Here is a 10,108-nt window from a genome sequence, read left to right as displayed (position 1 = left end):
AGGCCAACGGATCGAAATTGGATATGACCCACCTATTTTTGGGTTTTAGACATGGGTCACAATGGACCAGACTATCCTTGATCCTACCTACATTGTGTACAATTTGTCGCCCTAAAATCTGACCTAAAGTAGAATGGATGGAAGCACTGCCGGGGAGATGACCTGCGCTCACGAGCAAACAGTAGTCAACCATCTGGAGTCTGGACTCGAGAGCCAGGGCGGAGCCAGGAATTTACACTTGGGGGGGTTTGGGGGCCACTTACCATTACCGGTAAATTTATTTTAGCGACGTTGATGAACGCCGGTAAAACCCTTTTTTTGGTACTTACAAAAGGGATTTTGCAACGCTTTGGGGGGCCGTGGCCACCCCCACGCTATTTGTGGCTCCACCCCTGTCCAGAGAGGCTCTCTGATACTTGAGTCATAAACCAGCGAAAGAAATATGAGCTCTCCGATAGGAACTCTAGAATTGATTGAATGCAAAGCGTGGTTAAAGCCTCATATATGGAGATTGTGCCTCTAGTTATAAGAATGATTAGAGCCATTTACTTGCCATTGCTCGGGTGTTGGCCATCTGTCCGCTTCTGAATGGATGCACATTGCCACTCCTGATTGGTGGTGAATTTTACCTCAACACAGTTAATGTATGGGAATAAATTAGAATATTATGCTCACTAATAATATCTTTCCATTTAGTTTAGGGAAATGATTTCAGCACTCCAATGTTTTGATAAACATGCGATCCACTTTTTGTCGTGTAGTATTTAAAGAGTTTTAAGAGCTTTTTGAGAACCATAATATCCTCTTACATCCCTTTAAATGCTACACGACAAACAAATGGAGCGCATGTTTATCAAAACACTAGACCGCATAAATCATTTCCCTTAATTTATTCATTTAAATTTATCTCTTATTTATAACTAATTTAAACTTCTAAATAAGCAAAGAGGAGTGTTAAACGGAAGGGTGCCTTTGAAAAAAAATCCAGCTGCATGGCTATATATGTTGCATTCTGATTCAGACATGACTATATGTAGGCATTCTGATTCAGACGCATCCTGTGCTGATAGTCTTACTCAGAAACTCCAGCAAAACATGCTATTCTTTGCCTTCAATTGCACTACATTTTGGTAACCATTCACTATGGCCCGCCAGATGAACAGCCTCAATTACCATAGACGTGATTTTCATTCACCAATTGGGCGAAAGCTACTAGCTCAACTCAACTCGACTCAACTAAGCCTTTGTCCCAAACTAGCTGGGGTCCGCTAATGAATCCCTTAGAAAATTTTCATGAACAAGGTGAAGGGATCTACCCGGCTCAAATTGACTTAGTCTACTCATGACACTAGTTGGGTTCGTCTACATGGATTTTGAATTGCCAAAAAATGAGAGATTTTGAATTTTAAGTTTAGCTGTTATACAAGGCAAAGAATTAATTATTGAATGGAGAGTATATTTGACTAATTAAGATAATTCCAAAAAAAATAAAGGAGCTTTAAGATGACACATTTGGTAAGGACCGTTGATATGAGGATGGGCTCTGCCCCAACTTCCCAAAGATCACAACAATGAGCTAGACATGCAATTTGTAAAATGGACTACGAGGTGATTAAAAAAAGAGGGTTCCTAGCAAAACAGGGATACCATTTGGGAAAGAAAAAGATGAGAGCCTCTCTCGTGACATGTGCGCCAGAAGACAGAATAAGGGGGCACGAATCCTCACAAATGCCAAAAATCAAGTTGAAATTGACCAAATCATTTACTCCAATTCAATTGCTCATCATTTCAATTATATTGATTCTACCGATGCAGACTTTATGCAAGAAGATCAAGAAGATTGGTCAATTTCACCATCTTCTTTATTTTCTGAACGAGGTCCAGTTTGATAAGTGTTTTCCTTTAAAAATAATAGAAGGTTTTTTTTTAGGAATTGATATTTCCGCTCCCCTATGCTTTGGATATTTCCACTCCACTTTTAGACCTGGATTAGTCTAAAAGTGGAGCGGAAATATCAGCTCCCTTTTTTTATAGGGTGATCGTGTGAAGAGAAAAATACAATGGGGCTCACATCTTTGAATGGTGTGAACCTTTCATCTATCACTACAAGAAACCAACCCCCTTTTATTAGGAAAAAGTTTTTTTTAAAAAAAGGATTATTGGTGGAAGTATTTTTCTGTCACTTTTATTTTTTATTTTAAAAATGCATATTAGCGATGTTTTTGTCCGTCGCTAAATAAATTATTTTTTAAAATACCAAACCCTATATTTCTTGTAGTACATTGGTCCCGGCCATAATTACATAAGTCATGTCCCATAAATCTTCTTCATCTTTGGAGGATGATTCTAACCCGCCAATCTATATTGGATGTAATATGAACTGCTCAGAAAACTTAAATTCCTAAGAGCAATGAAGAGAACGCAATAAGCCTATTGACTAGCTACGACCAACAAAATGTTGATAATAATGAGAAAGAAGAGGTTGTTAAAAAGAATGAAGAAAACATATGAGCACATTGTGAATAATAAAATGATTGGAGATGAAAATCATAAGAAGATTGGTCCAAAGAGAAATTTACATCCAATTTGGAAGAAGGTTCACATGAAAGGAAGCTATGGCCTTATAAGGATTCTCAAAGTTCAAGTGTTGGAACTTGCATATGTTAAGAATTGATTGGACCTAAGTCAATATACTTTGAAATATTCCAAGGATGATTAGGGTTTTATTATAGTGGTTCGGCTAAATGGGTTCATCAATTTTATTTTTAGCAAGTCTGACCTAAGATGAAGAACGATTATAGAAGTTTTGTCTCCATATTGGAGATTATTCTCTTATTCTCTTTGTGATTGGTTCCTACATTCTTGTTCATATTATTGGGTACCTAACCAATATGCCAAAGGCCCCAGGATTGATGGAACATGTTATGTTGGGACCTTTCAACCTATCCCATACTAGGAGTTTGTGTGCCACCTAGTCCCATACCAATGCTTAGGACATCATTCCACCATTCTCTTGCATCTGCCCGTCCTCAGTGGCCTACTCTATGGTGGCTTTCACTTTGGCTTTTTTCTCCCCTCAGGTAGCCCTTTCTACAAGTAGCCCCTTTTGTAGCGGCACAACTCTATGGTGACGTCACTCCAGCTTTTTTTTTACCCTTTCCAAGTAGTCCTCTTCACAAGTCGCCCCTGCCATAACTGTAACACAAGATACGCTGGCTACTCTGGCACCAACTATTAGGTACCTAACCAATACGTAAAAGACTCAAGACTGATGGAACGTATTAGGCTAGGCCCTTTCAACCTATCCCATAGCTAGTCTGGGAAATCATGTAGAGATCACATGCACCCCTTCTTGGTAGATGCGTATGAAGTTTTCAATGAGATTAATGACCACAACATGGTCGATAGACAATGGCAGTACGTTAGTGCTTTTAATCAAATGCCTGAAAAACTAGACTTGGAGGCAAAGCATTTTATCTCTTTATTAGCATAGTTAGGGCCAATCTTAAGTTGATCCATTTCACCTTACCTACCTGTCTAAATGGATACATCTCCTTAAGACACAAAAAAGAGAGGGAAATGATTTCATATCTATGCAATGTAACTAGGTTTTAATTTCAGATATTTTGATACATAATTCTTTGATAGCCACAGACGGAAACATAAAAATATTGGAGACACTTGCTTGATGCCATGCTTCAAAATAGGTTCTATCTTTCATGAATGTTCACTTGAAGAGAAGCTCTGCCATTATACAGTTTCTCTTAAAAATGTTTCAAATAGGTTCTATCAGCCCAATTCTCATAGGAAGCGATCAAACTTCCACTCACATAGGTGCATATATCAAGATCACCTTGCAATTGCACACCCCACTGAAATTTTGGCTATAAATAATATTAAGAGTTTAATAATTCATCATTCTCACCTTCCAGGTGGTACTCAGGCATGCCATATGGACAGCCTAGTTGAATTTAATTCACTAACATCATGGTACAAAACAAACAGTTCAAGTAACTTGTTGTTCCCATTGAACTTCTTCGGATCTCCAGTTAAGTAGGTTGGATTTCCGTTAGTACTGATTTAAAAACAGAGCTTTAGGCTCACCCCCCCTGAAGCACTATATCTTGTCTATAGCCCTTTCAGAATCAACTGTAATCACATCATTCTTTAATAATTCTTTTATGGAGTTGTCTCCGATGAAGTGTATGATCTGTATCATTCATTTTTTGGGCCCATAATTGGTAGTCTATGCCCCAAAAATGTGAGCCGATGGTTGATCATGACCCTTTGATTTATGGCCCCATTTAGGACCACATAGTAATGAAAACCCTTCAAATTGAGATGGGTTTAAGAGCATCCCACAGCCCCCATTTTGGGACACGACCTATCAAGGGATAACAAAAATAAATGGTTCAGATCATTCATTCATTTGGGCCCACTATCCCTTTTGGGCTGCATGAGTTCTATACATGCGTGCAGTATAAAAGTTGATGAAAAACAAAAGCTTAGGCTCTCTTAATCTCCTTTCTTGGATAAATAGAACCGAGCACAATATTAGAAATTTAGAATATTTCTATCTGAACTAGGGACTAGGGTGCCCTTATCCACCTTACTTTCAAATAGTTATAAGAAGGTTCTTTAGCTCTTAGCTGCAGCTTATCTATAATGGAGAAGGTAATTAAAGCGCTCACCTCACTTCTGTTTTGTCTTCTATATGCATATTAGCATGTTTTGTGCTCATTGTCTGGTCCAAAATAAGCCCATAATGACGTTACCAACGTGGGAGAAATGATATCCGCACTCCCTTGTTTTCATAACGCCACTCATTTGTTCATTTAATTGTTGTCAAGGATGTTCTGATAAGAAAGTTGTAAGAAAAGTGAGACTGCAATTATCAAAACAATGTAAGTGCATGTGGAAGTTGAAGATACCCCCATAAGGCCATAACAAATCACATAACTCTTAATATATTAGTATTGCCCACTAATTCATTCCACTAAAGAGACAATCTACAATTGCTGTTTAATTTGCTTGACGAAGCCCAATAACAGCTAGTGTTTTGCTTGCAGAAGCCCAAATACAGCCGAGAGAACAAGAAGAAGACCAAAACAAACCTAAAAACATTACTCTACAATATTAAGTGGAAGTGGACCTTTCCCTAATTGTAGTCTGAGTGGGGAACACTAGTTTATAGGAAATTTCAGTGTGTAGAACCTTGTCATATGTGAGCAGCACTTCTTACTTAGTTCTAAGTTGCAAGGATATATTGATGTTAACTTGCGACATCATAAAAGGGTCTAATAGAAGGGAATGAAAAAATAAAATAAAAAGCCACGTGAGAGAGAGAGAGAGAGAGAGAGAGAGAGAGAGAGAGAGAGAGAGAGCAATGTATATTTTTGGAGGGATTTGTGCAAAATGCCCATCTTAGTCTTATCATGTTGAGGAAAACATGGAAGAAAAGTACATAAACAACCACATGAGGAACAAATTACTGCATTTCTTATAGTATTTAAGCTTATAGTGGGTGGTGCCACTCACCTGCCCCACTTAACTAAACTTAAAATAAGTCCTTTATTTCTAAATAAGACATACCTTTCCTAATATGACAAAAGTCCTAGTCTTCTATTCATTGAAACTTCAACACCATATATCACATGTCGTTTCTATGTAAATATCAAGGGGTACCTATTTTACTATTTCCATCCACCTAGCTTTCTGTCTATATATTGACATCTTGTCCCTCTTCCATTTTGCATCATTCAACCTAGTAACCAAGTCCTTACATCCCTATAAGCCATGGCAGATCTCCCTAGACTTAGGAATCGCGGCCGGCGGTCCAGAGAATCGAGTGGTTACCTTGGAGTCCGACGAAGGCCATGGGGGCGCTATGCGGCAGAGATCCGAAACCCGTATACTAAAGAGAGACACTGGCTAGGAACCTTTGATACGGCTGAGGAAGCCGCACTAGCTTATGATTTGTCTTCCATCTCTTTCAGTGGGCTCGGCATGGCTCGGACCAATTTTTGTTACCCTTTCTTGGTTCCTCCATCTCCACCACCTCCGCCGCCGCCACCACCACCACCACCACCAACACCATTGTTAGAAGAGAGTGACCATTTTCAAGAGTGTCCTTCTAATGATGATGATGATGAATCCATGACAATTGCTGCCATTCTACAGAGTTTCCACCATTCCCAGACCTTCTCTTCTGGTTTGGTGCTATAAGGTCTTAGTCTATGTATGTTTGTGAAATGGTTAGAGAAGGGTTAGGTTTAGCAAGGATTGGACTTCAAAATAGCAAGGTACTTCAATGCCTTAGTGCCCTACAGTCTACTTATCACTGAATGAAAGTTGCAAGGAAGTTGTTAAGAAGTGGGATGTGCACAGTTGTCTCTAGTGTTATTGTTCCTTAGCATTAAGGAAAACATAAGATGCGTGTGTGTGAGTGCAAGCATTTTGCGAGCTCGCGAATGGCTCATTTTTGTAACATATTGCTAATGAAGTAAACAAAGGGCCTCTTTTGATGCCACCAAACTTAGTTCTTATTGGTAAATAAGATTATGTTAGTTTACTTATAAATGGGACATTAAGACCTCTTTGGGAATCATTATTAACTTCATCATTTTTAAAGTTATTGTTATCATTATTTGCAAACAATCACATGTAACATCCAAACGATTTGGATATTAGAAACTATGAAATGATTTTTGAGAGGTATGCAACACGTAAAATCGATCCTTATTTGCAAATAAAAATAGTTTTCACTTAATCTGATTTGAAAATAGAACATTAATCCTACTTTTGAAAACATTAACTAAGAAAGAAATAAGTATTATAACAATTATTTCCATATGAGATTAATTGCATTTAAGAATTTGCTAGGGACCATCGCATAAACCATTTCGCGGACCGGCTGTTGCATGAGAAAGCAGCCACATAGGCTTAGATTTTGCCTCATTCGTTTAATTTATCTGAGTTGGTTGCTTTCTCATGCAACAGCCAGTCCGCGAAATGCTTTCTGCGACATGGTCCCTAGCAAATCCCTAAGTTTATATATAAGTTATTTTTAGGTCTATCCAAAGGGTTATAACATGAGAAGTAGAGGCATAGAACCATAATTCTCACACTTGATATTAATATTAAATAAGAAGATCGATCATCAGATTGGGAAAAGTTAGGGTTTTATCAGACTAAAGTAGATGCACACAAGGTTTATATCAGATCAAACAGAGTTATACTTATAGGGATCTTATTATACAAACTTATATAGATATGTTAGTGATATAACGAAATATCCTCGTCGGATCATTAACTTCATCATTTTAAAATTTAGGGGTATCCAAAGGGTTATATAATGTGAAGAAAAGGCACACACATACTTCTCAAGCTTGAGAATATACTAATATTAAATCAGAAGATTGGAGATCAATTTGAGAAAAGTTAGGGTTTTAATCAAATTGAAGTACATGCACACCATGTCTATGAAGCTTTGGATCAAACAAAGTTATACTTTTAGGAATCTTATAGAGATATTAGTGAAATAATGAGATCTCCTCATCAGGTCATTCAGCATTTTAAGCTATTGTAACCATTATTTGGAAATAATCATATTTAACTTCAAAATGATTTGCATATAAGAATATATGAAAATAATTTTCTTATATGCAAATAATTTTAAGAAGTATCCAAAGCGGCCCTAAGGCCATCGTTGTATATCAATAAGCCAATGGCGAGGCTGATCGCCTACCTAGCGAGGGTGTCAATGAGCCTAATTTTGAGTTTTTATTATTATTGTCTTCTCCTTGAGGCCGGTGTTCCTTTGTACAACCTTTGTTTCTTTTTCCTTTGTTTTTACTTTGTTTCTGATCGCCTCAACACCCTTCGCTTTGCCCTTTTTTTGGAAAATTGAAGTTGTCATTCAAAAAAAAAAAGTTGGAAGAAAGTCCTTAATGATGATCTTATTTAATGATCTTTCTGAGATTCATGTTGTAGTAAATTTCATTTACTTTCTGTTACAATTCACAGGGCGGTGTTTTGGGAGGAGGTGAAGCTTCACTTCTCAGGCAACTGAAGAAATTCTCCAGCTGTCCTAGAAGTAGAACAAAGGCAGGGGAAGAGAGAGGGTCTAGTAGCTGATTTTTGGGACATAGCTGTCATTTTTATATACTGGAGTGGTATATGTGTAGATATGTATGTGCAGGGACGTTAAAAAGGTTCTGAGGGTAATGTCTACTTGGAGGAATGTGGGCAGTATGGGCTGGTAAGAAATTTTGTAGAGAAAGTTTGAAGGCATTACTCTGTAAATATGAGATGTAAATGGATGGAAATGTTATGATGAGAGAGCTCTCAAAAATATTGATATCAGAATTGGACATGCATTGCAAATTCATCACATCACAAGTACTTCATAAAGGACTTAAGAGCAGCAAATTGCTTCAATCAAACCTTAGAGATGGATTATTCCCCTCAATCGCCTTGAGATGATGGTCTTGATTTTCAAATTAACCCTCAAATCATTTCAATTGGAGGCTAAGAGCAATGGACGACCCAATTTAGCTCATGATTGTTAAATATCTGATTCTCATGTGTTCTTCAAAATGATAAAGGCACTTTTTAAAATTTGTCTCTAAATCCAAACACATTCACATCAATCACTTTTGTCCTCTCCTTCTCATTATTATGTGTCCCCTTAAAGTATTCTATCCTTATTATACCATACATGGTCTTTAGGGGTCTCAATGGATCCACTTCGGATGGGATCCATTTAACTCTTGGGCAAGATCCGGATCCTTTCGACCTTCGGAGGGTACATTTGTTTGCTTAGGAAACAGAGACTTGCTAGGTAATTTCACAAGAAAGCATGCAATTTGAGGCTCAAATTTTCATTAGAGAACAGCCACCTAGTAGCAGATTTTGTTTTATTCCTTTAATTCATCTGAGGTGGCAGTTCTCTCTTGAAAAAGTCAGCCTCAAAATGCCTTTATGAGAAATTGCTAGGCAAGTCCCTAGGAAATATATGGGCAATCAAATGTGTTGAATTCGGATTAGTGGTGTAAGCAATAAGTAAGGCACTGTATCTTCTTCAACTATAAATTGTTGCGAAGTGATATATACAACCCCTTTTTTACTTGGGACAGCCCGCTCCAGTGTGTCTATGGCTGCAAAAGCGCTGGTGTACTTCACCTGGGAAGGATTCAATGGGCCTGATTGTCACATACAATGGAGGTGGTTGTCCCATGTAAAGAAATGGGGCGAATTTATCATTTTCCTAAATTGTTTTAGTAAATTCCAAGTCATTTTTAGTACACCAAGTGAGGCCCTGTTCATTTAAGATTATGACAGCCGATTGTGTCAAACCGATTATTGAACTCAAATTTAAACAAAATTTTGAGTGCTATAATTGGTTGCACTCACAATCGGTTGTCATAATCTTAAACGAACACGGCCTTGCCTTTATTTCTGTATTTTTTGGCATCAAGAGAATAACATTCTTCTCTTGAATCTCATTCTTCATCCCTCCCTCTATCAAGTTGGTTTCATTCCAACTTATAATCCATATGACCAGTCTGTGCTTGGAATCATTGAGGATCCAAAGTGAGCCCAACTTGGTTTACGGTCCACATTGATCACCAACTGCTATTAATATATACAAAATGTGGGTCTGCATTCTATTTTGGTTCTAGTATGAAAAGCAATGCCTAAAAGCAATATTTTGGTCCTCTTATGAAAAGCAATGCCTAAAAGCAACATTTTGTGGGCAAATATGAGGAACCACATATTATGGAAACCTCTATAGATTGGAGGGCTAGGATTATCCTGTGGAAATGATTTTTGTTTACGCTGTGTTCCATCTTATGGATGGTTTGGATCATCCCATGATGCGGTCCATATAGTACTTTTATAAAATACGGGACTATAAGGGCTTACACCATATAAAATGTCAAATATGAGATTACCTTCATACAGACCTAAAAGCAGTTATTTTTTATCCCTCCACCCAAAAGGGCCGTTTGGATACATGGATTTTACAAGCCGAAACCTGGATTTTAGAAACATAGGCAGTTTCGTTGACTAATTCTTTTAAAAATATCTTTTGGTAGCATTTAAT

This window comes from Tasmannia lanceolata, unplaced genomic scaffold (genome assembly GCF_043159265.1).
Source record: "Tasmannia lanceolata isolate RefF3 unplaced genomic scaffold, GAP_Taslan_0.1 ptg000016l, whole genome shotgun sequence".
Taxonomy (NCBI): Eukaryota; Viridiplantae; Streptophyta; class Magnoliopsida; order Canellales; family Winteraceae; genus Tasmannia; species Tasmannia lanceolata.
The sequence above is the reverse complement of the archived record's forward strand: the minus strand, read 5'-3'. Positions refer to the sequence as shown.